Raw genomic sequence first — 26,415 nt, 5'->3', positions numbered from 1 at the left:
TAGAAGTGTCAGCTTTCACTCAATCAATGGCTCTTATGGTAGCACTAACATCGTCTAGACGCCGGGGTCATTGACTGCTCTTCAGAAGTGTGTGTGTGTGTCTCGGAACAGAGGTCACGCACAGGGTGCGTGCTCTCCAGTGGGACACGAGGCATTACATTGACCGTGTGTGGTGTGGGGGTTGGGGGATCGCTATCTCGTCCTCACATACCTCGACACACTCAGACTGTAGGCAGACTAAACATTTCACTTCAAAGGCCATGTGTTGAATTTAAGCATGTCTGTGTCGTCTGCTCGCCTGATGTATGAGGACACTAGAGAATTGAAGCTAGATTCTAAACATGTGTCTTAAAAGGCCCAAGTTTAGACATGAGATGGGTGGGCTTGACCTTACAAAGTCACATCTGACATTGCTAAGCATCAACATTTACAAGGCGGTGGGTTGAAATGAAAACAGCTCTGTTTCAAACCCTAGTAAGCTGCCTTGCTGACTATTGCCTACAAAGGCATCCTAAAAGGGGAATCCTAAATGACTGAATTGGAATAATTTTCATGAGCAGCAACTCCATGCACCACACAAAAATCGCTTTTTACACGGAGCACACAAAAACTTCCAATAGGGGCATGTTGCACGTTAGAATGTTGCTAAGCTAACAATATAGTACTGTGATGAACATAAATATACATAGCACACTCAAATATTGAGAAAAATAGAGCATTTCTAAAAAGGGGTAGACCGATATATCACTTTTGCCCATTAATCTGTGCCAATAGCTCCTTTTGGAACAGTTTGCCAATAGCTTTTTTTTTACCCCTGTGGTTTGGCATTAGAGGGTTCTGGAATACCACTGCAGCCTCTAGAGGTGAAATATAAACAATCACTGATACCTCTTGTGGATATACTGTGTCTACATTGGTCTTCATTGACAATTTTGATTAGATAATCATTAAGTGTTCCATTTTGAAGCAAAACATTCTGAAATGATTCAGTACATTGGTTTTAAAAAAAACATCGGCCATTCCGATCATTAGGTTATTGGCTTTTTCCACCACCTTAGTTACTGTACTGGCCAAATCCAATATCGGTTATCAATATACGTAGTGGTTTTAAGTTTTGTTTTGTTTTTGTCCTTTTTTAAACTTGACAGATCGGAGTCACTGTTTACTTCAACAGGGGGTCCATGGAGGAACCGCAGGGGGTCCGCAAATTGTTGTTTGATCCACCACCAGCACTTGTAATAATCACTCGCACACGAGCAAGAGACAGTACCGCCGCTCCCTATACGCATATTACACAGTCTGCGTAAGGCACCAACTCCCTAGGGGTGCACCATCTTACCATAGGGGGGTAACCAGAAACTTCACCCGCTGCCCTTACACGTTATACGTTATTCAAGGACCCGGTAGTAGTCGCAGAACACAAATGATTGCCTCACGCTCGCACTTTCTCCTCGTGCTCACACGTCCCTGGCGAGAGATGAGTATGTATTTTAGTCCATCCACATTCTGAAGCTCCACGAACCTGCATTCAAAATCTTCCTCTTGCAGTAATCCTTCCTCATATTCATGCATCCCATTTTATTTAGTTGTTAACTAAATGGAATGCCGAACATTGTAAAAGTTTGACGAAATTAGCCCATCGCCCATGCTCATTAAGAGCCGCTCACAACGCAACGCATATCAGGTTAAGCAGTGCTGCAGGAGAGGGTTGCATAAGTAAACACATCTGCTTTGCATTTTTCGCTGTGTGCATATGTCAGCCAACAGTTTCTTGAATTATTAGTCGCTTTTTGCTTTCAGAACAATAGCCTATACTTACTTAATATATACACTACCGGTCAAAAGTTTTGAAATACTTGACTGAAATGTTTCTCATGATCTTAAAAATCTTTTGATCTGAAGGCATATGCTTAAATGTATGAAATTAGATTTGTAGACAAAAATATAATTGTGCCACCATATTAATTTATTTCATTATAAATCTAAAAATTAATAAAAATAAAAATAAAAAATGTTTTTGAAATTGATGACTTGGACCAAATAATAAAGAAAAGCAGCCAATAAGTGCCCAACATAGATGGGAACTCCTTCAATACTGTTTAAAAAGCATCCCAGGGTGATACCTCAAGAAGTTGGTTGAGAAAATGTCAAGAGTGCATGTCTGCAAATTCTAGGCAAAGGGTGACTACTTTGAAGATGCTAAAATATAACACAGTTTTGATTTATTTTGGATTTTGTTTAGTCACAACATAATTCCCATAGTTCCATTTATGTTATTCCATAGTTTTGATGACTTTAATATTATTCTAAATGTGAAGAAAAAAAAATATAATAAAGAATAAGTGTTTCAAAACTTTTGACTGGTAGTGTATGTATATGTAATATAGTATATGTCTAAATATATAGTTACCGCTGAGTTTATCAAGCTGCCATAGGCTACACTGATGGTGACTGTCAAATCAACATAATTAAAGGTGCATACGGTCATTTTTTTACTCATTACAAAGTTTCTCTCCTACAGAAATCAACAGTAATTTTGAAACATATGTATAAAATCGATCACTAACATGAGATGAAGACTCCAGATATAGGCCTATCAGTAACCTTCTAAAAGTTTTTTATTCTGCATGGATAGGGTCTATCTGTCTATTTATTTATTTATTTTTTTGGAGGGGGTGTGGCACAGTGATTAAAAAGGAAAATTAAAAATAGCACTTCATGTCAAAAAGGTTGCAGACCTCTGCTACACTTAATTTAATGATTATTTTAATGGCTTTGCAATGTAAACATCATAAAATATGTACATACAATAATATGGTACACGTTTTAATAGGCATAAAATGCAACACTCAATTTTCAGACAAAATACAACGGGGGTCCCTGCTCAGTCTCTCTACATACCAAGGGGTCCTTGGACTGAAAATGGTTGAAGACCCCTTTATACGGTATGGCAAATAAACCCAGTGAAGGCTTAAAATATCACCTTTTGTGATACATGGAAGACATATGGGTTTGGAGTGACATTACTGTGACTAAATAATGACAGAATTTTCATTTTTGGATAAACTATTACTTTAAAGTAAATAGGGTCCATTTAGATTTCATGTCGACTTTAAAATACTGTCTAGGTAGGCAGTTCACTGTAGGTTTTAAAACAGAGTTATATAATGAAGTCTGATTTTCATCCATCCATCACTGGACAACTCTCTAGAAGGATAGCATGTACCTATGTACCGTCAGGCAAAGAACACAAAAAAATATTATTTATTTATTTATTTTGGCATACAAGCTTAAACACAGCTGGTTTTAACATTTAAAACTTGAGCATTCTTGTAGCTGAAGTGTTTGTCAGATTGGGCTGTTCCGTCTCTGTGTTCTTGAATGTGTCTGATTGCATTCACAATGTTCCGGAGCCTCTTTCCAAAGGGGCTCTTGTGTTACCAGATGACGAGACACAGGCCACAGCTGTACATCCCGTACAATCTAAAGAATGAGGGCTTGTACAGCACTGTTCTGTTCCGATCAGAACACACACACTCACTCACACACACACAGATCTCGAGTGAAACCATGCCAACTGCAGGCAGTGTTTGCCATAGTACCAGCAAACATTTATAGCCCTGTTCTTACAGTTTTCACAAAGGAAAAGTGAGGCGTGCATGTGTGCGAGACAGAAACACCTCTTAGCATTTACCCATTACTATTTAAAGATTCTGCAACAATTTTCACCCAGATAAAACGTCGTCTGGCACACGGTTTAGCGGTCATCCCTCACTCCAAATATCAGGAAAGGAGAATCTAAACTAGGCAACTTGACTAGCTATTTTACTTTATATAAAACATTTAGAATCTGATGGACAACAATGGCTGTTTGGTTGAAATGATGGTTCCTTTGATTAAAAAAAAATAATAAAAAATAAATAAAAAAATCCCCCTTTAAGAGGAATAATTCATACAATAATGAAAATGTCCTCATTTACTCACCTTTACATCAGTCCAAACTTATATGTCTTTCTTTGCTGAACACTAAATTATATACATAGTATATATTTTTAAATCTACACACGTCTTTTCACCATATAATGAAAGAAAATAGTTACTCCATGCTGTCAAGCTCCATAAAGGTAAAAACAAAAACAAACAAAAAACACCATAACCCCACAGAAAAAGTAGTCGATATGACCATAAGTGGTTTACGTTGCATCTGTTAAACCTCCAATAGTAGCAGTTAAGTTGGTCAGATTGTAAAGTCCATATTCCAAACTTATCAGGTCGATTTTCATTTCAAATGAGTAATTTTTATTTAGTTGATAAGTTAGCTAGCTAGTTTTTATTTAATTTAATTATTAGCTAGCATTTAAAGGGTTAAAATGCAAAAAGTAAAAATATTAGTTTCAGCCAGAATGAGCTCTGAATCGGTTATTGGTATCGGCCCAGAAATTCCATATCGGTGCATCCCTAGAAAATAGTGCACGTTGTATTGTAGTCACTTATTACTTAAAACATAAATAGAAAACGGGTAATGGCATATTGTTACTTACAGCAGATGATCCCGATATACAGTAAAATGATCCAAAACAACATAACATGATGCTGAAATTATCCTCACTGAGCGACGTGACGCACACGGACACTTGAAACTTTCACAGATTGTCTGCCTCAAGAAAACAAACTGTAGCAAATTATTGGCAAAAGTGTCGCCGTGAATTCCAATACTGACGCAGTAATATTTTAATTTTCCATTATATTGGCCAATAATAGATCGGCCATCAATATATTGTGAACCCCAACTATTTTCTAAATTTTCTGAAGGCACACGGTCACTCTGTGCTATGACCGAAAGTCAGTTGATATTCACTCTCAGATCCAATCAAATCAAATATGGCGACTACATCAATAAAATCAAACCTCACATGTTCTTGTGTCATAATGTTTTATTGATGAGACACGCAAGAACCAATGAGGTTTGATGTTATTGACGTAGTCAGCATATTTCATTTTGGTCTGTTTGTCATGCAAAGCAATCGTATGGCTTCAGAAGATGTATTGACTAATTGTACAGTAGTTGTATGCCGCTTTTTAAATTTTTTGGGTCCTTTAAGGAAGTTTGACAGCCCAGACTTATGTGAATATTTTTTAAAAAGGGGTTAGTAAATAAGGAAAGAGTTTTTATTTTTGGGTAAACTATTCCTTAAAGCCATTTTTGAGCTGCATAATATGTACTGTACATATCAAAACAGATACATACTGTAAATCATCAAAAGACTGAAAAATACCAGCTATATTGGCCAGCCCTAGTCTGAAGTCATCTTTGAGTTGGTAAGGCCATTAACTTAGCAAAGAGTCTTTCACTGAGGTCGTTAATGCTCACCCACCAAAAGATGCAGCGAGCACAATGACTCCCTCTGATTCTCAAACTACTATGTAAATCAGGGCTCCAAACTGCGACTAAAATGGTCGCAAATGCGACCAAAAATAAATGATTGCGACAATAATTTAAAATCTAATCACCACTGGCAACAGTCAGGATATGTGCTTTCATATGCGGTTTCGTCAGATATCATCTTGTGAGTCATTGAATACATCTTGAGAGTGCCAGTGTGTCTCACGCCACTTTTCACCCTTTCTGTTGATGATATGAGCTCGCTGGCTGCACGCAACAACAAACACAGTGTGAGCAATGATGTCCGATTTGTGAACAAATGACTCTTTTGAACCGGGTCTTTATAATTAATCACCCGATAAGAGCTCGTTTGATCTCAGGAGCTCAGGTTAGCAGTTTGAATTCGAATCACTTTCTCAGTGAATCAGCAGTCCGTGAGCTCACAACTGGGAGTGCAGACTTTTCAAAACAGTAGTCCCATGTGTATGTCGGGCTTGTTTATAATTAAAAGTTCTGTATTATGTACCAAATCTTTTTTTTTCCCCTGGTTATTATTGATTAGGATTGGAGTGGCACAATAAACTGCATCTGGGATTTAATTCAGTTTGAGCTCTGGTAGTCTCTGTCTCTGGGCCATCTAGTTACAGTAAAGAAAGACTAAGATATTTTTTAATTAAATATATATATATACAGGGTTGGGAGGGTTACTTCTGAAATGTATTCCTCTACAGATTACATGCTGTAAAATGTAATTTGTAACGTATTTCGTTAGATTACTCAAGGTCAGTAACGTATTCTAAATACTTTGGATTACTTCTTCAGCACTGGTAGATTTTTTTCAGTTGTTTTGACTATAAAAACTCTGCCAGTACAGTAAGACAAAATACACATGTTAAAAATACATTCTCTGAAAAACCTAAATATCTTATGCAGTGTTGTTTCTAAAACAAGATAAATCCAACTGATCTTGTTTTAAGGATTTTTAGATATTTTTTGAAGGAAAATAATACAAAAATTATTATCAAGAAAGTGATTTTTGCCCTAATATCAAAGGTCTTACTAGAAAAAAAGAAATTATGATCCAGTATGAATTTTCTTGATAAAAAAATATGATCGTGCCTAGTAACGTGCATGTAAAATGGTTAGAAATAGCATTTTAGCTTAGCGTAAAGCTGACAATTTACACAAGGGTTATTTCTATTTCTTCTGCTCCAAACTTACTTCAAACTTACTTCTCTGTCTGCTCATGTGAATGTAACACATCATAAGAAAGTGTTTCACCGCTGTTCAAATGCACTTTGTGGATTGTATCATTTATATGGATAAATGTTTTCCATCTGAAAGGACTAAATATTAAATGAAACAAATGACAATAAAATGCAAAGTAATCTCTTCAATAATCAAAATACTTTTTGAATGTAACTGTATTCTAATTACCAATGATTTAAATTGTAACTGTAGTGGAATACAGTTACTTATATTTTGTATTTTAAATACGTAATCCCGTTACATGTATTCTGTTACATGTATTCCGTTATATATATATATATATATATATATATATATATAAAAACTCAGCAAAAACAGAAACGTCCCTTTTTTAGGACACTGTATTTTAAAGATAATTTTGTAAAAATCCAAATAACTTTACAGATCTTTATTGTAAAGGGTTTAAACAATGTTTTCCATGCTTGTTCAATGAACCATAAACAATTAATGAACATGCACCTGTGGAACGGTCATTAAGACACTAACAGTTTACAGATGGTAGGCAATTAAGGTCATAGTTATAAAGACTTGGGACACTAAAGACACCTTTCTACTGACTCTGAAAAAAAACCAAAAGAAAATGTCCAGGGTCCCTGCTCATCTGCGTGAATGTGCCTTAGGCATGCTGCATGGAGGCATGAGGACTGCAGATGTGGCCAGGGCAATAAATTGCACTGTCCGTACTGTGAGACGCCTAAGACAGCACTACAGGGAGATAGGAAGGACAACTGATAGTCCTCGCAGAGGCAGACCACATGTAACAACACCTGCACAGGATTGGTACATCCGAATATCATACCTGCGGGACAGGTAAAGGATGGCGGCAACAACAACTGCCCGAGTTACACCAGGAACGCACAATCCCTCCATCAGTGCTCAGACTGTCCGCAATAGGGACAGTCTGAGAGAGGCTGGACTGAGGGCTTGTAGGCCTGTTGTAAGGCAGGTCCTTACCAGACATCACCGGGAACAACGTCGCCTATGGGCACAAACCCACCTTCACTGGCCAGACAGGACTGGCAAAAAGTGCTCTTCACTGACGAGTCGCAGTTTTGTCTCACCAGGGGTGATGGTTGGATTCGCGTTTATCGTCGAAGGAATGAGCGTTACACAGAGGCATGTATTCTGGAGCGGGATCGATTTGGAGGTGGAGGGTCCGTCGTGGTCTGGGACGGTGTGTCAAAGCATCATCGGACTGAGCTTGTTGTCATTGCAGGCAATCTCAACGCTGTTTGTTACAGGGAAGACATCCTCCTCCCTCATGTGGTACCCTTCCTGCAGGCTCATCCTGACATGACCCTCCAGCATGACAATGCCACCAGCCATACTGCTCATTCTGTGCGTGATTTCCTGCAAGACAGGAATGTCAGTGTTCTGCCATGGCCAGCGAAGAGCCCGGATCTCAATCCCAGAGCACGTCTGGGACCTGTTGGATCGGAGGGTGAGGGCTAGGGCCATTCCCCACAGAAATGTCCAGGAACTTGCAAGTGCCTTGGTAGAAGAGTGGGGTAACATCTCACAGCAAGAACTGGCAAATCTGGTGCAGTCCATGAGGAGGAGATACACTGCAGTACTTAATGCAGCTGGTGGCCACACCAGATACTGACTGTTACTTTTGATTTTTAGGAGTATATATATATATATATATATATATATATATATATATATATATATATCACACACACACACACACACACACACACACACACACACACACACACACCAATCAGCCACAACAATAAAACCACCTGCGTTGTGTAGGTCCCTCTCGGCTGGTTTGAGCATTTCTCTTGGGATTTTCACACACACATAAAAGGGGAATGCAAAAGGGGAATGCAAATTTTTGCACTTAACTATACAGTCTATATATTAAACACACGATTAATGAGCTATCAGATATCTTTTCTTTGGCTTTCTATCTTGTTTTTGAACAACAATCTAAATGAAGCAAATCTGTGATGTGGGAACTAAAACAGCCATTTGCCTCCTAAATGTTTCAGTTTAGGAACCAATGGCTCCTTAGTAATTTTTTTAGTCTGGAGCCCTGTAAATGAAACTTATGGCTGAAAAAATTATTAGTGGGACCCTGGCCTAATATTCTGCACCCATGAGATAAGACCAAGTCTGCTTAGACGCATTATGTGAATCATACTAACTTTATGCGCTCTCTCCACTACATTGGCACTACACACAGTATTATACTCAGCCTTCAGGGAAGGCGCACCTGAGCAGAATGGCCTGGGTCATAGACTTTGTCCCTGGAGGGGATTAAAGGATTGCTACAGCAGCCTAAAGCATCTCCATCTGGACGTTCTATGAGAACTCGTCTCCCACAGGCGTTAACTTGGGGCATGTCCATTCAATATGTTCTAAAAGAGCTTGCCAGAGCTTGGCAGCAGTGGCAGAAGACAGACAAATGCTTCAAAAAGACAAAGACAAAACCTTTTTTGTGGTGTGAGGCACAATGCTGCTTTGTACTATAATGAAAACTAACTATGCAATTGTATTCATGGCAAGATCCATTTTCATGGGTGAATCTTTAGCATTAAAGGAATAGTTCACCCCGAAATGATAAGTCTCTCATCATTTTCTAACTCTTATGCCGTCTAAAACTTTCTTCTGCAGAACCAAGCATAGCCTACAAGACTGAAGCTCTTTGCACTCTTAAGTTTAAATCCCCAGATAGATGATGACTGAGGGGTCCCCTTGAGCATTTTGGTGCTTCAATACAGGAAACAATGTCAGTACAGGACATCTTCACTTCGGCCAAAATACAGGACATCTAATGTGGGACAGTTGGCAACACTAATGACCAACAGCCAATCAAACTGCAAGACAGCAAAAGAGCACAAGAGCAGAGTGATGTATTGGGAAACAGAAGCCAAAAAATCAGAAGCCCCCAATAAACTGCCTCCCACATCTCCCCAGATTTTTAGCATTTTGTGAAAATCATTGAAAAAAATGACCATAAGACCTTCCTCCATGTTGTTTGTTGACATGTCTTCAAGTATAAATTTCCGCAGGTGAGTGTTTCGGGGTCGTGGCTACAGTCGGGAGGAGAATAACCTTGTAATTCTGGACTTTAAATGTGCACAGTGTGAGGAGCTTCAACCTAGTAATTTACGCTTAAAATTGCATTATGTAAGATTCAGAAACCCTTGTTATTAATGACACCTGTGGCCATTAAGTGAACTGCAGCCAGCTACCTGTTGCTCGTGCTCGCACTCGTGCACACACTCCATAGGGACGTGAGCATCGACAATGACGTAACGTACAAAGAGACTGAACGAGATCCACCGGCATCATGCTGACAGCATAATTAAAATTACACAGTTATGATTGTTTTACTACAAACTTTGAGACTAAACTAAAACTACTTATCAGCTAACATAGCATACTGATACACACATACAGCTACATACTTCCGAACTATACCAGACAGTGTACTGTTGCACTGCACTGTTATGTTGCACTACTGTATGCTTTGTAAGTCATATGTTGTACTATGATCAAGAAACCAGCGTATTTGCTTAAATTTATCCTGTATACCTGACTTTTAGTATAAAGAAAAGATCATTGAAATTATTTGAAAGTTACGAAGCAAATTAGCTTGCAACTTGTCAGCGTTAGCAGGCAAGATCAAGTTAGCTAAAATTACACAGATCAGTCCTTATGGCACTATATTTCACATGCTTTGCAGTTATGTAAGCTTACCTGTCCAATAAGAAGAATGCCAATTCAGGGTCGGTTTTGATCCCCAAAACCGAATAAAGGTCCCTCCAGGAATCAAATGCCCTGCCGATGTTCACTCTAGTTTTCGCTCAACCACGATCACGTTCCCGCTTAGCCAGACGGGATTCAGTAGAAGGCTCTAGGGAGTGCGCATAACCGTCACATATTTGGATTTTCCCAGCAAACCGACCCGCTCCCTTTGCATGAAAATCAGCCTACAGGCTTTAATAGGCAACCTAGGAAGTCCGGAAAGGGCTCATTTTTTAAGTTGCATTACAAACCAGTCACAAATTGGCAAAAAAAAAAAAGGTGAATATTACATGAACATTTCTACATACTGCACCTTTAAATTAAGCAAACTAAGGTTATTTAGAAGTATCTGGTTGGTAAATCAAAAGGCTGTAGCGTGAGATTGGCCAAACACAGGCCATGGAAAGATCTCTGCCCAGAGAGCAGTTAGACTGCGCAGTCGGAGGGGGACGTCAGGCATTCCCCGCCAGTGTCAGGAAGCTGTCCCGCTATGCTGCAGGAATGCAGGCTTCTCTCGGCTCCCACTCCACCAGCCAGTAAGTGAAGAGAGAGAGGGGGAGAGAGACAGAGAGAGACAGCGAGACGTGGGCAGGCTACAAGCGAGGAGCAGTCTGCCTCGCCAGTTATGGGCATGTTAGGTGGCAGCAGTAGAAATGACCATACAAGAGTCTGAAGCCAATGGAAGGAACAGATCATGAAGACAGAAGGGGCATTCACACTGACAGCGATCTGCAGTGACAAAGCGACTGGAGATTTTTTATTTTCAATTTCTGGTGCGACAGCAACTGTTGGCGACACGATGTGGGTGTTTCCAGTGTCTCGAAGTTGAGAAAAGTTTTTACAAGTCAAGACGGAGAAGTTGCCAATGTTTTATATGATTTCTCTGTAACCAATTACATTGATAATAAAAACTGATGCATTGAAATCCATGTCAGACATTAATTCTGAGTGAGTTTGATTCATACATTGATAGATCGTTCATCTTGATAATTAGATGATGCATTGAGCATTGCTGTAGTTAATTAAAAAAAAAAAAAAAAAACACTTTTCCCTATACAGGATGTTCATGTTTGACAACAAGACAACTGATTCCTTGTCAAATTAGAATTACATCTTATTTTTACCATCAATATATTTCATTTGTAATCTGATTTTCAAAAGGTATGGCCTGTTTACAAAAGAATTTTTAAGTTAAAAATTACTTTTCTTTTGGAACATGAAAAGGGAGGTCTGAAATTCTCTTTAATATATACAGATTTATTTTCATTATCGCAATACCTGGGCCAAAAATATTAAAAGCTTTTTTTTTTATCTTAACATGTAAACATTTAGTAAAGGCTGTACAAATGGCTCACTGTGTCTCTAATTTAATATCAAATAAAATAAAATAAAAAAACAATATCTCTCATAACAGCAAAATGCCAGACAATTTCACACATTGTTTTTAATATTTTTCATATTAACCCAAAAGCTTTTTTATCAACTGCTTGTCTAATGGTTGTTCTAAAGAGAAATTATCAGATTTGCAATTTTATAATTTTTTTTAATTTTCTTGTCTGTCTCAATTCGTAAGGTATTGGCACAAGTTTAAATAATACGTTGCGGTAATGAGTTGAAAGTTACAGTGGGAATATTTATAATTTACAATTAATATCCAATAATTAAAAAACAGACTATTTCTCCCTCTTTCTCTCAAACTCACAACTTATACAACCTCTCACACACAATTATATTAAAATAATTGATTTTGTTTTTATTACCATATTGGTCAACCGGTCCTTGATAGACCATATTTAATCGTAATTACATTCTAAAACCAAAGTCAGTTTAAAGTTTGCACATATTTTAACACATATCCCTCCCAGCTCTCTTTTACTAATTTGAGTTGAAATACTAAGAAACAAATATTTTTTTCGTACTGCATTCGTAGTTTCTCATTACCGAAATGTGTATTAAAATGTTGCGGTAATCATACATTTTTTTTGGAACGTCACATAAATAATTTACATTTTGGCTACTTTTGGATATTGAGTACAAAATAGTTATATATATTTTTAAATGATTTATTTTATTTATAATACGTTAAATTATCACAATTTTACATCTATAAGCATTGCGATAATGAGAAATTTACAAGAAAATTCTTTAAAAATCTCAAATAAAACATGAATTCCTTTGTAATCCTATTGTGCAAGATGGAGCGTATATGAATTTCATGAAGATTTTCATATGGAAATTCTCACTGCCATGGTTCAAGCTTTGTTTCATGAGAATTACCCCGATGAAGTTAATGCAACCTGCAGTAGGAACGCCCTCTAGTGACCAGACAAATTCCAGCTTAAAAATCGCTGTTAGTGTGAACATGGCATCATTGTCACAATGCTGTCTGAAGGCATCTGTAACAGGTTTCCACATCAAGCAGTCAAAGCCCAGGTATAGGTCTCCTCTCATTGCTTTTCTGTAATCAGGATCCCTAACCGCAATCTCTGCCACAGCCACAGTTACAACAAAGTACAGGCCTGATCTCAGGTCAGCTGATGAATGCTGCACTGACACAGCTGGTTGAGTAATGTCTGCATGGATCAGCAAAGTCATGTAGACTCATCAAACCACGGCTATCAGATTACAGGGCTTGTTTGGCTCACTCACTAGACGGGGTTAGGAGTGTTTGAATGTCATCATTCAGAATGTTAGCCCAATGTTAGTGAGGTTCTGAATTTTTCAGATGGAGAAAAATGGCGAGAAATGCAAGTTCAAAGTGACCACAGCAATTTCTTTGGAACTTTTTACCATCTTTTTGGTGGATAGGACAATCACAGAATTTTGGAATGTGTGAACCGAAAAGTTAAGAAATACATTTTAAGGTAATGATCTAGATGCTAACTCAAACAATATGCACCAAAGGGGTTCTGTGGCAACAAGATGCAACTTTATGGCATGCTACATACTTGTGCATAGTAACAGGATTTCCCAGTCCTCTCCACTAAGGTAGTGAACAGAATAGAAACAGGAGTGTGTATAAACTGAATAATTCTGGTTTAAGAGCCATTCAGCTGGAATGCATCAAAGTCAAGACTGAGGATAGACTGTACATTTCATTGGCCACAAGAGAGAGCAGGAGGCTGTTCTCACAGTTAATCTCCATGAATAAATATGCTGGCAAGCAACGGATTGATATGCATCAACACCTCCTCATCATAGAATTTTTTATTCTGATCCTCTTGCACTGCACTTTGGCTCCATGACTTTAATATTAATGGAAAAAAATTAACATGCTAAAGTGAAAATCTTTCAAATGTTTTACAAAATTACATCAGATTGATCATGACAATTTTACTGTAAAACACTGTAAAAAATATGAATTACAAAATGAAATATTTTTTTCTGAAAATCTATATTATATTCAATAAATAATAATAATGTCATTTTATAGTGAAGTATTGTTAAAATTATGTTTGAGTAAGAAAAATCAAGAGTTTCTGTTAATCATTTTAAAATGGTTGTTTCTGCATATTGTTGTTTTTCAAGTATAAAAAAATTATTTTAACATCATTAAATATCAATATTTTGAAATTATTAAGAAAAGACACCTTGAAAATATGTTTAAAAAAAATATTGTATTTTTATTCATGATTAAGATGATAAAGTATTTACTACCTTTTACATACATTTCTAAAAGGCATTAAATACTTTTATTTTTTGTACAAAATGTTAATGTTTTTTGTTTTGTTTTTAATTGTGAAACCAACATGGTTTCCTTTGAACTTGACACATATGTTAAACTTATAAAAAGTAACACATTTACGGTTATTCAAGAGTTAGTTTCAGTCTTCGAATCTGATTAAACGAAAGGCATTCGAAGAGTGCTAATATATAGTCCAACAGCACTGGGACGCTTCTCTATTTGTATTTTCTCTGTGTTTGTTGCTTTCCAAATACAGTAGTTCTGGGGATTTTTATTTAATCATCTTTTGACTTCTTTCCCTGATTCGTTTTCTGGCCGTTTTTAGAGACTGCATATTTATGCCAGTAGGTGGTGACCAATGAGCACAATTTATGTTATGAGTCATTAAATCATTGATTCAACGGATTAGTTAAGAAACACAGGATCATTCACCACCGAAATAATGGAAGTGAATGAGAAGGATTCATTCATTTAAAAGACTTGTTCAAAAGCATCTGTGACAGAAGTGCAGAGAGGGAGATGTGCTTGATGCTTTGGCTTCTTTTGGAACTATTTTCGCTGGCGGAGAAGAAATGCACAAATTAACTGGCTAATTTTTGTCTGAAACTGAACAATTGTTTAATATTATTTACTTGTTTTTGAAAATATCTACTGCTATGCCCAAAACGTTGTCACCATATTTTAAGGTGCATATCTGGCAACCACAACAGACAGTTTTTTACTGCATTTTTTTTATTTTTATTTTTTTCAGTAAATATTAAAAATACAATAACCACTTTAAACTGTGCTGTTGGTGCTAATATGTTCAGCTATAAGCATTGTGTTACATGTTAAAAAATAAAGAAGTTTAAAACTGAAAAAAAAAAAAAAAAAAAATACTTGACATTGTTTCCAGTTTTTGTTCAGTACATCCTCACAGAACCTCCAGACTCGATTCACCCAAATCAAGCTCTGTCCCTCTTCTTGCCCGATGAATTATTCTGGCAGAAAACTAATCCATCAATAAGCCTTCAAAGCAAAAAGATGCATTCAAGCAGGACTCTGATCAATATTTATGGAGCATACATGAATAAAACTGAGCTTTTTCAAAGGGAGATCTGTAGAAAGACTGAAAGGCCCTTTTTATTTCTCGCTAGAGTCATAGATTGATGGTAAAACCTGGTGAATTTTGAGCCTTAGCCTGAGCTAGAACAGAGACTCCCTGGGTAGACTGGGAAGGGTGCCTGAGACAGCTAAAAATAAAGATCGAGAGGGAAAGACAGGAAAAACAGTAGTCTGTTAGTCCCTAATCATCAGCAGTCTTTCAACCTTAAGAACAACTACATAGATAGCTTGCTGCTAACATGCTTGTTTACCAATGCTCCATCGCTGCAGGAGTGATGATTTATATACAATATGTACCATAATGTGTAGTGATACAGTGCTGTGAAAACAGTATTTGCCCACATCCTGATTTCTTCTGTTTTGTGTATATCTCATACTAAATTGTTTAAAAAATGCTAACTAAATCTAACATAAAACAAAGGCAATCTGAGTAAACACAAAATAGTTTATAAATGATAATGTTATTTATTGAAGCCAAATAGTTACCCAATACCAACTGGGCATGTGTGAAAAAGTATTTGCCCCCTTAGTTACTAAATCCCTAAATCTATGGGGTTCAGCTGGACTAGACACACCCAGGCCTGACTACTGCCAACCCTGTTCAATCAAATCAACACCTAAATATAACTTTTTCAGCAGTATGAAGTTGGCTAGAAGTTCTCACCCAGTAGCACACTATGCCAAGGTTGAAATAAATTCCAGAAATCATGAGGAAAAAAGTGATTGTAATACATCAGTCTATGAAGGGTTACAAAGTGATTTCAAAGGCTCTGGGATTCCAAATAACCACAGTGAGAGTCATTATCTCCAAATGGAGAAAACTTGGTACAGTAGTGAACCTTCCCAGAAGTGGCCGACCTTCCAAAATTCCCCCAAGAGCAAAGCTACGACTCATCCAGGAAGTCACAATAAAGCCAAGGACAACATCCAAGAAACTACAGGCCTCTCTCAAATCAATAAAGGTCACTGTTTATGACTCCACCATCAGAAAGACTCTGGCCAAAATGAAATCCATGGAAGAGTGGCGAGGCGAAAACCACTGCTAACCAGAAGAACATTAAGGCTCACCTGAATTTTGCCAAAACACACCTTGATGATCCTCAAACCTTTAGGAAGAATGTTCTGTGGACTGATGAGTCAAAAGTGGAACTGTTTGGAAGACAGGGGTCCCATTACATCTGACATAAATCACACACAGAATTCCACAAAAAGAACATAATGCCTATGGTCAAGCATGGTGGTGATAATGTGATGGTGTGGGGATGCTTTGCTGCTTCAGGGCCAGGGCGACTTGCAATAATTGAGGGAAACATGAATTCTGCTCTCTACCAGAAAATCCTAAAGGAGAACGTCCATTCATCAGTCCGTGAGTTGAAGCTCAAGCGCAACTGGATTATGTAGCAAGACAATGATCCAAAGCATAGGAGTAAGTCCACCTCTGAATGGCTCAAAAGAAGCAAAATTAAAGTTTAGGAGTGGCCTAGTCAAAGTCCTGACTTGAACCCAATTGAGATGCTGTGGCAGGACTTTAAACGGGCAGTTCATGCTCGAAAACCCTCCAATGTGGCTGAACTAAATCAAATCTGCAAAGAAGAGTGGGCCAAAATTCAACCACAGCTTTGTGAAAGACTGATCCCCAGTTATCGGAAGCATTCGGTCGCAGTTGTTGCTGCTAAAGGTTGCACAACCAGCCATTAAGTTTAAAGGGGCAGTTCGTTTTTCACATGGGTGATATAGGTGTTGAATAACTTTTTTGCTTCAATAAAAGATATATATATCTGAAAACTGTAATTTGTGTGTACTCATGTTGCCTTTGTTTTATGTCATATCTCGTTTGAAGATCTAAAACAATTAAGTATGAAAAATACACAAAAATAGAAGAAATCAGGAAGGGGGCAAATACATTTTCACAGCACTGTAGTTGATTAATAGTATGTGAATGAGTCATAATAAGCACTGTTTGCTGGGTCTGATAAAGAAATCCCAAGAAATCAAGAAAGTGCCCATGTCTGTTAGCTTTGAGGCCAACTGTATGCTAGTGTACTCTTAAAAGTTAATTTATTTTATTTAAAATAAACTTTTAGCAGATATACGTTTTTAAGGTCCAACCTGCAATAACAGTAGCAAATCATGGGTTATCAGAATCAGCTTTATTGCCAAGTATGCTTACACATACAAGGAATTTGTCTTGGTGACAGGAGCTTCCAGTGTACAACAATACAAATACAACACAAAAACAGCTGCAAGACATAGATAATAATAAAAATAATTATACACATATGTACATACACACACAGACACACACATACATACATACACACACATGGGTAGTGCAAATCTAATACAATCTGTTATGTACAGTGTAAATACAAATCTGTTATGTACAGTGCAAATATTTTTTTATTTATTTATTTATTTTTCCCCCAGAGGAATGAACTGGCAGAAGAGGTTGGATGTGTTGGATAAATATAAAAAAGACTAAACTGTGTATTGCACATAGTTATTGCTCAATGGGGCAATTTAATTGTTCATGAGATGGATAGCCTGGGGTAAAAAACTGTTCCTGTTCCTGACGGTTTTGGTGCTCAGAGCTCTGAAGCGTCAGCCAGAAGGCAACAATTCAAAAAGGTAGTGGACAGGGAGAGTGGGGTCCAGAGTAATTTTTCCAGCCTTTTTCCTTCCTCTGGAAGTGTATAGTTCTTGAAGGGGGGGACAGGGGGCAACCAATAATCCTCTCAGCAGTCCGAACTGTCCTTTGTAGTCTTCTGATGTCTGATTTCGTAGCTGAACCAAACCAGACAGCTATTGAAGTGCAGAGGACAGACTCAATGACTGCTGAGTAAAACTGTATCAGCAGCGCCTGTGGCAGGTTGAATTTCCTCAGCTGACGAAGGAAGTACAACCTCCGCTGGGCCTTTTCACAATGGAGTCAGTGTGGGTCTCCCACTTCAGGTCCTGTGATATGGTAGTGTCCAGGAACCTGAATGACTCCACTGCTGCCACAGTGCTGTTTAGAATGGTGAGGGGAGTCAGTTTTGGGGTGTTCCTCCTAAAGTCCACAATGATCTCCACTGTTTTGAGCGTGTTCAGCTCAAGGTTGTTTTGGCTGCACCAGACAGCCAGCTGTTCAACCTCCCTTCTGTATGCAGACTCATCATCATCTCGGATGAGGCCATTGACAGTGGTATCGTCTGCAAACTTCAGGAGCTTGACAGAGGGGTCCTTGGTGATGCAGTCATTGGTGTAGAGGGAGAAGAGTAGTGGGGAGAGCACACATCCCTGGGGGGCATCAGTGCTGATTGTACAGGTGCTAGAAGTGAGTTTCCCGTCTCACAAGCTGCTGCCTGTCCGTCAGAAAGCTGGTAATCCACTGACAGATAGACATGGGAACAGAGAGTTGGTGTAATTTATTATGGAGTATAGCTGGGATGATGGTGTTGAAAGCCGAACTGAAGTCCACAAAAAGGATCCTTGCATATGTCCCTGGTCTGTCCAGATGTTGCAGGATATGATGCAATCCTATGTTGACTGCATCATCCACAGACCTGTTTGCTCGATAAGCAAATTGAAGGGGATCTAGAAAGGGTCCAGTGATGTCCTTCAGGTGGACCAACACCAGTCTCAAATTATTTCATGACCACAGACATCAAGGCGACAGGTCTGTAGTCATTAAGTCCTGTGATTTTTGGTTTCTTTGGGACAGGAATAATGATTGAGCGTTTGAAGCAGCATGGGACTTCACAGTACTCCAGTGATCTATTGAAGATCTGTGTGAAGATGGGGGCCAGCTGGTTAGCACAGGATCGAAGACACGCTGGTGAGACGTCATCTGGGCCTGAAGCTTTCCTCGTCTTTTGTTTCCAAAAGACGCGGCACACATCATCTTCACAGATCTTAAGTGCAGGTTGAGTAGCAGGAGGGGGGAGGAGGGGGGCTTGCAGAAGGTGTTGGTGTTTGTGTGAAGTGAAGGTCAGAGTGGGTGTGGGGTGTGAGATTGGGCCTTTCAAATCTGCAGTAGAACACATCCAGGTCGTCAGCCAGTTGTTGGTTCCCTACAGGGTTGGGGGTAGGAGTCCTGAAATTTGTGAGTTGTTTCATGCCGCTCCACACTGATGCAGGGTCGTTAGCTGAAAACTTATTTTTCAGCTTCTCAGAGTATCTTCTTTTAGCCACTCTGATTTCCTTATTCAGTGTGTTCCTGGCCTGATTGTACAAGACTTTATCCCCATCCCTGTAAGCATCCTCTTTGGCCTGACGAAGCTGCTTGAGCTCTGCTGCAAACCACGGTTTGTCATTGTTGAACTTTAAATAAGTCGTAGTAGGAATGCACATATCCTCACAGAAACTGATATATGATGTAACAGTATCTGTGAGCTCATCCAGGTCTGTGGCTGCAGCCTCAAAAACACTCCAATCCGTGTATTCGAAGCAGGCTTATAGTTCCCACTCTTCTTCATTGGTGCATCTCTTTACAGTCCTTACTACTGGCTTGGTTGATTTTAATTTCTGTTTGTAGGTTGGAAGACGATGAACCAGACAGTGATCAGAGAGTCCCAAAGCTGTTCTAGGGACAGAGCGATATGCATCCTTTATTGTTGTGTAACAATGATCCAGTATGTTCTTGTCTCTGGTGGGGCATGTGATGTGCTGTATTTGGGCAGTTCACGTGTGAGATTTGCTTTGTTAAAATCCCCAAGAATAATAATAACTGAGTCCGGGTATTGTTGTTCCGTGTCTGTGATTTGATTCGCCAGCTGTTGCAGTGCTGTGTTCACACATGCGTTTGGAGCGATATACACACTCACCAGAATAAATGAGGAAAACTCCCGCGGCGAGTAGAAAGGCTTACAGTTAATAAAGAGCGCTTCCAAATTAGGACAGCACATCCTCTTTAATGTTGTTACACCAACTTGCATTGATATAAAAGCATGTTCCACCACCTCTTGTTTTCCCCGTTATCTCCGCGATGTGATCTGCTCTGAACAGCTGGAAGCCCGGCAGATGTAACGCGCTGTCCGGAATGGCTTCACTCAGCCAGGTTTCTGTGAAGCACAAGGCAGCAGATGTTGAAAAGTCCTTGTTTGTGTGGGTGAGGAGATGTAGTTCGTCCATTTTGTTAGGAAGAAAGCGGAGATTCGCTAAGTGAATACTCGGCAGCGCTGTTCGAAATCCGTGCCGACAGAGTTTGACCAGCGCACTGGCTCGTCTCCATCGCCTGCATCTCTTGAACAGCAGAGCTGCACCTCCAACTAAAATGTCTAGCAAAACGTCTGAATATTCGAAAACCAGGAAAAGATTGTCTGGTATATGCTGTCGAATGTTCAGCAGTTCCTCTCTGATTACTAAACATAGGACAAACAAACAAAAACAACAAAAGAACTGAGGAGATCCACACTGAGGCAGCCATCCGCGGCGCCATCATGATGATCTCACTTATGTTCGGAATGCAACACTTTACTATTTACTAAATACTACACAGTATACAATGCATACTGCCTACTATTCTTTAAAGGTAGCAAGTTAAACAATCGGCATTATTCTACAATAAACGTTTCAGACAGTAGTAAGCTACATTTTTGTCAAATGACCTCATCAGGTTGCATGTGGGTGGCATCTAGTCTTCCCCTTTGATATGTGATGCCCAAATTTCCCATTTCAATAGAAAATATCTCAACACTGCAAAGAAAATAATGTTCGTCAAACCATTTCATGGCATCTTTCGAAAACAATGAAAAACAACATACAGTTATAAATAAAATCAAACAAATCAACAATTAATTGCACTAAGTGACAATTACAGTTAAAAAACTTTTACAGTATATTCAGACAGCTGCAATGCTCCATTTACAGTATCATGGTACATAAACTATGCATGAATGGGCTTTATAAATATACTGAAGGAGGGAGTCAGGCTATCAGCATATTTGTGGTAGGATTTAAAAGATTGGACTGCACCAACTACAGTCAAAGTATATTTAATCAACCGTTCTTAAGAGTTCAGTGGATTGTGGTTATTTGGACGCAACAATGTAAGGTCAATACTAGTGTAAAAAAAGAAAGAAGAAAAACACCAAGCTTAAACAGCTAGGCCAACTTCAGATGGGTCAACAAAAAAAAGAGACCAGAAAACCATTAAACAGAAAACAGACAATTGATTCCAATAGAATTTGATGTCAGCATGTTGACAGGGTTGGGGAGTAACGGAATACATGTAACGGGATTACGTATTTAAAATACAACATATAAGTAACTGTATTCCACTACAGTTACAATTTAAATCATTGGTAATTATAATAAAGTTACATGCAAAAAGTATTTTGATTACTGAAGAGATTACTTTGCATTTTATTGTCATTTGTTTCATTTAATATTTAGTCCTTTCAGATGGAAACATTTATCCATATAAATGATACAATCCACAAAGTGCATTTGAACAGCGGTGAAACACTTTCTTATGATGTGTTACATTCATACGAGCAGACAGAGAAGTAAGTTTGAAGTAAGTTTGAAGTAAGAAATAGAAATAACCCTTGTGTAAATTGTCAGCTTTACGCTAAGCTAAAATGATATTTCTAGCCATTTTACATGCACGGTACCAGGCGCGATCATATTTTTTATCAAGAAAACATGCACGTTACCAGGCGCGATCATATTTTTTATCAAGAAAATTCACGTTGGATCATAATTTCTTTTTTTCTAGTAAGACCTTTGATATTAGGGCAAAAATCATATTCTTGATAATCATTTTTGTATTGTTTTCCTTTAAAAATATCTAAAAATACTTAAAACAAGATCAGTTTGATTTATCTTGTTTTAGAAAAAACACTGCATAAGATATTTAGGTTTTTCAGAGAATGTATTTTTAACATGTGTATTTTGTCTTACTGTACAGGCAGAGTTTTTATAATCAAAACAACTGAAAAAAATCTACCAGTGCTGAAGAAGTAATCCAAAGTATTTAGAATACGTTACTGACCTTGAGTAATCTAACGAAATACGTTACAAATTACATTTTACAGCATGTATTCTGTAATCTGTAGTGGAATACATTTCAGAAGTAACCCTCCCAAACCTGCATGTTGCTAGCCTAACAACATTATATGCCAATAAGCATAAAAATAAATAGCATACACAAATATTGGGTCAAATAATCCATTTATAATTAAATTTAACTATAGTTATTAATACTTTTTGGTATTGAGTGAATTGTATTTATAATCGTCATTTCTCTTACTTGTTCACCATCTCGGAGGGATTTTTTCAATGACTACATCGCAATGCATTGGGGGATTGCCTCAATGACGTGAAGGAGAAATGCGATGCTTCCTTGGAATTTGTCGAAAAGAATCCATCTTTAAAGGAACAGCCTTCACACCTGGAGTGCACCTATTATGACTTTAAATGCTGCCAACGAAGGCAGCTCAGTAGATTTTAAAAACACAACCCCAGACATGGGTGTTATGATGCTGGTTTTTGTGCATCACTAGGAACGAACGGGTGAATTTGGGGCCCGGGGCTCCGCGCAATGCCACTTTATGTTACTTCAGCCATTAAGAATGGCCCCAGGAAAGAGACAGAGGATCTTGTTCTAAGAATTACTGTTGAGCTGCATTTAAGGTGCCAGTAGGGGCTGAGTAGGGCTAAATTATTCGGTCGAGACAGCGAGGAGACCATAGCCATGGTCTGTGATTCACCTCTCTCTCAACTCAGACATGAGTTATGAGGCTTCAAACTGGCCCCTGAGGTTGTTATGTACTCCTATGTAAGAGCTTCATTACACACAAAAAGAAGCAAATCAAGCAATAACCTCACAGATACATTAGTGTCATAGATACTCAGCGCACTTCAATGTTTCATGATTTATCTTATGTTGTTTTTCAAACTATAGCAATTATTGATAGACTGATATATCAGCCAGGCTGATTAATCGGCCAGTACTGGCCATTTTGAAATTATCGGTCGATAATGCTGCCCGCTTGGCCTATTAAAGGGATAGTTCACACAAAAATGAAAATTCTCTCATTATTTACTCACTCTCATGATATCCCAGGTGTGTATGACTTACTTTCTTCACCAGAACACATTTGAAGGTCCTTAAAATGCAAGTGAAAAGAGGTTTCTCTTTTGAAGCCCCAAAAATCACTGACAGTCAGCATAAACATTATCGATACGACTCCAGCGGTTAATGTCTTCAAAAGCAATATGATTGCATTTGGTGCGAAAAAAGATCAATATTTAAGTACATTTTAACTCTAATCCAATGCTTCAAGAGAGGTTGGAGTCCAAGCAGTCTCTCGTGTGACTTATTCGCGTTGCCATGGATACAGACGTAATTTCACGTTCTCCACGCGGTTGAGACATCCAGGACAAGCACAGAAATGCACCACTGTGAGTAAAGAAAAAGATAATAACAGATCTAAAGCAAAATCAACCAAGCTACTGTAACAGCGTTCCTCCTCACTTGTAAACAGTGCTGCTCTTCCGGCTGTGACGAACTTGTGTCAGTTCTCATGTTTCAAATGCCAATGCGATTACGTCACACAGGCGTACTGCTGCTCACTGGAAGCATGATTTTGAGTTAAAAGTACTTAATAAGTAATAAGTACTTAAATATTTATCTTTTTCACACCAAAAGTGATCGTGTCGCTTTATAAGACATTAATTTAACAGCTGTTGTCGTATGGATGAAGTTTATGCTGAATGTCTGTTATCTTTGAAGCTTTAAATGAGAAATCTACATTCACTTGCATTTTAAAGGTGCAGTATGTACCAATTTTCATGTAATATTCACCATTTTTTGCCAATGAGTGAACGGCTTGTAATGCAACTTAAAAAATGAGCCCTTCCCGGACTTCCTAGGTTGCCTATTAAAGCCTGAAGACTGATTTTCATACGAAGGGAGCGGGTCGGTTTTGCTGGGAAAATCCAAAGGATGTGATGTTTATGCACGCTCCCGAGAGCCTTCTACTGAATCCCGTCTGGCTGAGCGGGAATGTGATCGTGGTCGAGCGAAAACTAGAGTGAACATCAGCAGGGCGTTTGATTCCTGGAGGGACCTTCGTTCGGTTTTGGGGATCAAAACCGACCCTGAATTGGCGTTCTTCTTATTGGATAGGTAAGCTTACATAACTGCAAAGCATGTGAAATATAGTGCCATAAGGATTGATGTGTGTAATTTTAGCTAACTTGATCTTGCCTGATAACGCTGATGAATTGCAAGATACCTTGCTTCATAACTTTCAGTTCAGTCGTTCAGTCTCTTTGTACGTTATGTCATTGTTTTGGTCGATGCTCGCGTCCCTATGGAGTGTGTGCACGAGCGCGAGCACAAGCAACAGGTAGCTGGCTGCAGTTCACTTAATGGCCACAGGTGTCATTAATAACAAGGGTTTCTGAATCTTACATAATGCACCTTTAAGGACCTACTGAGCTGAGATTTTTTTCTTCAAATGTGTTCTGGTGAAGAAAGAAAGTCATACACACCTGGGATATCATGAGGGTGAGTAAATAATGGGAGAATGTTCTTTTTTGAGTAAACTATCCCTTTAACAGAAATGTTACCCACCCCTTGTGTCAGTTCCAAAACCTTCCAGTCTTGTCAATGAAAAATAAACAATTCCTATTTTCAAAATGTTTAATGAGTTTTGAGTAAATAATAAATATGAGGTAAAATAAGTGTTTGTTTAATTTCTGTCATTTTATAAACATCTTACTTGCTGTCATTAATATTATTAATATTACATATATTGGTATTTTTTCCGGACACCCTCCTTTCTATATATTGGTATCTGATAACTCAAAACGGTCAACCACTACTAGCAAATATTCACATCGTGTGTAATTTAGGACTGCATTTCAGCAAATAAGTCACATAAAAGGCAAAATGTTGTCTCTCAATAAAACGATTAACATAATGCACAGACAGCTTTAAGGTATTTATATTGGATAGTAAAAACAGCTTTTAAAGCACAGAAAGCTACATTTCTAAGTACGTAATATGTTTGCCTTCTTTGCAGCTCCCCACACACATGCGCAAAGAAACTTTTAATTAGACGAAAACACAACAGCCTGACTTTACTTTGAAGTAAAAAAAAAAAAAAAAAAAAAAAAAAAAAAACTTTTACAAGAGTCCAACGGCATCACAGCATCGTTACATAACGCGTCTGTACCCCGAAAACACCGCAGTTGTGCACGGCGAAAAAGCAAACGTTTTCGCGTCATTAATTAATTAGTGACGGTCCCTTTAAGAACGTGAACGCCCATAGGGTCTTTTCCGTTGCGACTGCCTGCAACAACTTCAGTTGTTTTTTGCTTGCAGAAATGCTGCACATTTACTCTCTCGCAGCACTCCCAGACATCATTAAATAACTTCATATGGAAGATATAAATGTCTTACGTTAGTAAACGTCTCGTAGTGATATGGACAGAGCCGCAAAGGGAAGTGTCTCTCCTCCAGACGAAGCTGTCAAGAGCGTCTAGACTGATTGTCTCACTCTCATGGCCAGAACTCAGCAGAGCACAAACTCCCGTTGTGTTCCAGTCAGTCCAGCCCTCTGTCTGTCTCTACGAGCCATTTACAACACACTGCAGCGACATCTGCAGAACAGGAGTACCAATCAGCGGAGACATGCAAGGACTCCAGAATGCAGTCTGGACGATGGGGCGCGGCGACACATGTAGCTCCGCCCACTTCCGATTTCATTGGTTTATACGGCAGCGCTCATTGGTGTGTGGTGTTGAGAAGTTTGACGCTTTAAACTAAGCCTAAACAGTTTTATGAGGACATATATAAATCATCATATGTTTTACTGAATAATAATAAAGCTCAAAAAGTAAACAAAGAGAAAGAAAGCGCAAAAAACCGGCGTACAGTTTCTCTTAATTATAAGCAAACGTGACGTTCAGAGCAGAATTCTTAGAGTTATTTTAGTGCAGTACCTGTAACTGAGATTCTAATGTGCGTGCATGCCTCTCATATCTGTCCCTCGTGATGATATCAGACACACTGAATCATTTCGTGAAGTTCATGTTCATGTTTCGTTTTTAAAAAATGTTCCGATCGTGCGGTTATTTCCCTTTTATGCTCACGTAATCCTCACGTAACCGGCAGATTGTAAACTCTTGTTTTATTATGCAGCGCTCGGCTGTTGTGGCACAACGAGCTCAATGTATGAATGTGTTTGAAGTGGACAGCACAGAATTGTAACAGCTC

The 26,415-nt window shown here is 38.5% G+C and overlaps 1 protein-coding gene across 4 annotated transcripts in view; it reads right to left on the bottom strand.

Annotated features, from left to right (window-relative positions):
* LOC127420755 (low-density lipoprotein receptor class A domain-containing protein 4-like) overlaps positions 1-26,073 on the bottom strand; it is a 144,000-nt gene extending 117,927 nt beyond the window's left edge. Inside the window, exons 1-2 of one of the 4 annotated variants that reach the window (XM_051663284.1) lie at positions 25,600-26,073; positions 10,367-10,620 (exon numbers count right to left, since the gene is read on the bottom strand). The gene's annotated coding sequence lies outside the window, so the exon portion shown is untranslated. Of the gene's footprint in view, positions 1-10,366; positions 10,901-25,599 lie in introns of those variants that run through there. The other 3 variants (XM_051663285.1, XM_051663283.1, XM_051663282.1) reach the window with 3 other exon arrangements.
* Positions 26,074-26,415: the final 342 nt, after the last annotated feature.

Source organism: Myxocyprinus asiaticus, chromosome 30, assembly GCF_019703515.2.
Source record: "Myxocyprinus asiaticus isolate MX2 ecotype Aquarium Trade chromosome 30, UBuf_Myxa_2, whole genome shotgun sequence".
NCBI classification, from domain to species: Eukaryota; Metazoa; Chordata; class Actinopteri; order Cypriniformes; family Catostomidae; genus Myxocyprinus; species Myxocyprinus asiaticus.
This window is presented reverse-complemented; position numbering and strand designations above follow the sequence as displayed.